The sequence below is a fragment of the Limulus polyphemus genome, unplaced genomic scaffold (assembly GCF_000517525.1).
Source record: "Limulus polyphemus unplaced genomic scaffold, Limulus_polyphemus-2.1.2 Scaffold383, whole genome shotgun sequence".
Classification (NCBI taxonomy): Eukaryota; Metazoa; Arthropoda; class Merostomata; order Xiphosura; family Limulidae; genus Limulus; species Limulus polyphemus.
Window position 1 is genome coordinate 281680 of NW_013665993.1, and position 3076 is coordinate 284755.

Consider the following 3076-nt stretch of genomic DNA (forward strand, 5'->3'; position numbering starts at 1 on the left):
ATTTATTTAGAAGTCTGCACGTGAACACGATACCGTTAGAGTCACGTGAACACAGTACCTCTAGAGTCAAATTGTCTATTTCACAGTACGATGGCTTACACCACAACTAATAAATATAAAATAAAGAAAAAAAAACATTTTTACTCTAAGATCAGATATGAATTATAGTTTTCTCTTGTGACTTAAAATTCATTCAGATTTTCTAAGTACAGGTGATACCTAAATATGTATATATGTTTCAAAATTACAGTATAAATTTTTTGAAAAGTAAAATAGGTCTGGTTTTAAATACTTTCGCATTTTTTTATAATATTTATGTTTTATGTCTTAATATCTCTTTTCTGTTTTATTTTTTGATGTTAAGCACAAAGCTAAACAATCGAATATCTGTGCTCTGTCTATCGCCGGTTTCGAAACCTGATGTTTAGCGTCACACTCCGTCAACCTTGCTACTGAGCCACTTTGGGCCTCTGTTTTAAGGTCAAATACATAGATTATTTAAATTTGATCAAATAACGATCTGTTAAATTTGTCAAGTTAGCATAAGAGTAACGCAAAGAGCTCGTTTTCAAATGCTAAACTTATGACTACTGGAAACTATTTGAAGTTTCAAGCTCAAACTATTTCTCTTTAAAAATAACATTAACAAAACTTTCTTCCATTGTGTGATTATCGTCCAGTCTGATTATTTAATGCACAACTGACAGCACATTTTTGTGCAATTGTAAATAAGTTATTACTTGCTCATTCATCTTTAACAATTAAATTCAGTTACCAAAATCGTGTAAAGAAATAATAAGACCGAAACTAGTGGTGTGATGTATTTATGTGAGAGGGCTTTTTAAATCAATAAAGTATATTTTTTTATTACCTTGGTGTGAAATATAGTAAATGTGATATTATTCACACACAACGTACAAAATAGCGTAAAGTAAAACATGAATATAGAATTCGAATTCGATGACGAGGAACCCACTTTGAGACTAATAATGGCTGGAGACGGCTTGAATGGGTAATGAAGAAAAACTTTAATATAAGTTTAACATCACAGCAAATGTACAACGTTTCGACAAGGTTTTGATGTCATCATCAGGTACTTGATCAGGTACTTATATTAAAGTTTTTCTTCATTACCCATTCAAGCCGTCTCCGGCCATTATGAATATAGAATATTTGTAATCAAGCAATAAATATAGTGACGTATAATTATATATGAACACTTATAGAAGTCATGTTATAGAAAAATAAACATTGCAATTAGATAAACTTTAAAATTATCTTTATTTAAGGATAAACAACTAAAGAAAACTATTTTTTTTATTAACAGTGTCTTCCTATATCTTTTATTATTAGAACATGTTGGTAATGAAAGTAACTGTGCCCATTTTTATCTGTTTATTATTTATTGCTAAGTAACACACTCTAAGGGTACAAACTGAAAAACGTATCATTTAAAACTGAAGCAAATCTCTGGTGCTAAGAGGCTTCAGAAGTGATCAGAATGTAAAAACGTTATACAAAATTGTCGTATTAGATTTGATAAAAAAAGTTTTGATTAATCAAAGGGAAAGTGTTACAAAGTTTAGGTTCCACAAACTAAACTTACTGGTTTGTTTGGTTTGAATTTCGCGCAAAGCTACACGAGGGCTATCTGGGCTAGCCATCCCTAATTTAACAGTATAAGTCTAGAGGGAAGGCAGCTAGTCATCACCGCCCACCGCCAACTTTTGGGCTACTCTTTTACCAACGAATAGTGGGATTGACCGTCACTTTATAACGCCCCTACGGCTGAAAGGACAAGCATGTTTTGGTGTGACGGGGATTCGAACCCGCGACCCGCAGATTGCGAGTCAAGCGCCCTAACCACCTGGCCATGGCGGACCCAAACTTGCTGGCCACACTAGAATTAGCTGCTTGGATGACTTAAGTTAATGTTTTTGTTTTTTAATTTAAAATACAAAAGTAATATTTAGAAATATTTGATTCATAAGATCTTAATGATGTAAGTAGATAAGGAATTCTTTAAAAAAGTGAAATTCCAAATTCAAAGTAAACAGAACTGTTTCTATAAATGAATATTTTAATTAGCTTGACCTAAATATTCCTCTACTGTGAAACCATTAGCGAATGAATTGCATACACTGTCAACTAACTAAATACATGGCACGTGTAGGTACACTCACGGGTAAATCTGAAAATATCAAACGTTGATTCAGCAGAAAAATAGTAGTTAATTGTTTCCCATTTAATATTAGCAGGTACTGAGTTCCCATTATTGTTTTTTTTTATATGACGTCAGCACACCGTTACTCCTGAAATAGCTGTATATGAATATCAGTGTACAGTTATCGTTACTAGTGCTTACGTTGTTCCCTAGTCATTTATTTATTCCATTATTTATCATTTTTCATAATTTTGCTCAAATAACAGATTACAGAAAACTGTGCTTGTTGTAAGTTTCAAGCTGTTCCTCTTTGAACTTTTTTCAGCACATATATATCTCATATACATATCTCATACATGGTATAAATTGCTATTATTTTCAACAAAGTTTTAATTAAATATTACCTCTACTACCTGGAATTTAAGTTTTATAAAAAGTTACCAAAACGCATTGGCTTTCTCTATATATTAAAAATTGTTATATAAGGAACCACTTCTTTTCTATGTGGCTTTTCGCTAGCTTGCCTCATAAAAAGATGCGCACGCGCATGCGCGTAGATAAATACCCAGGTGCACATCCTCAGGATCCACTTAGAATTGATGGAAAATTTCAGGTTTCTATAGTAACTTATTAGAATTTCAAATGGTCCGTAACCGAGTTAAATGATAAATGTAAATTTAGTAGTTAAATTGTACTTTGGATTTAGTAGTTAAGTAAAAGCCGATATATAGTCAGTTTATGTTATATGCCGACAAGATTCATACACAGTTTTCTTTTTTACAAATACGTTTTAGTATACACACAACAGTACAATTTACAATAACAATTATTACAAATACTTATCACACACAATGATTTATAAAAAAAAAAGTTTCATGAACTTACAAGCAATATAAAGTCTTCTTTCTAGTA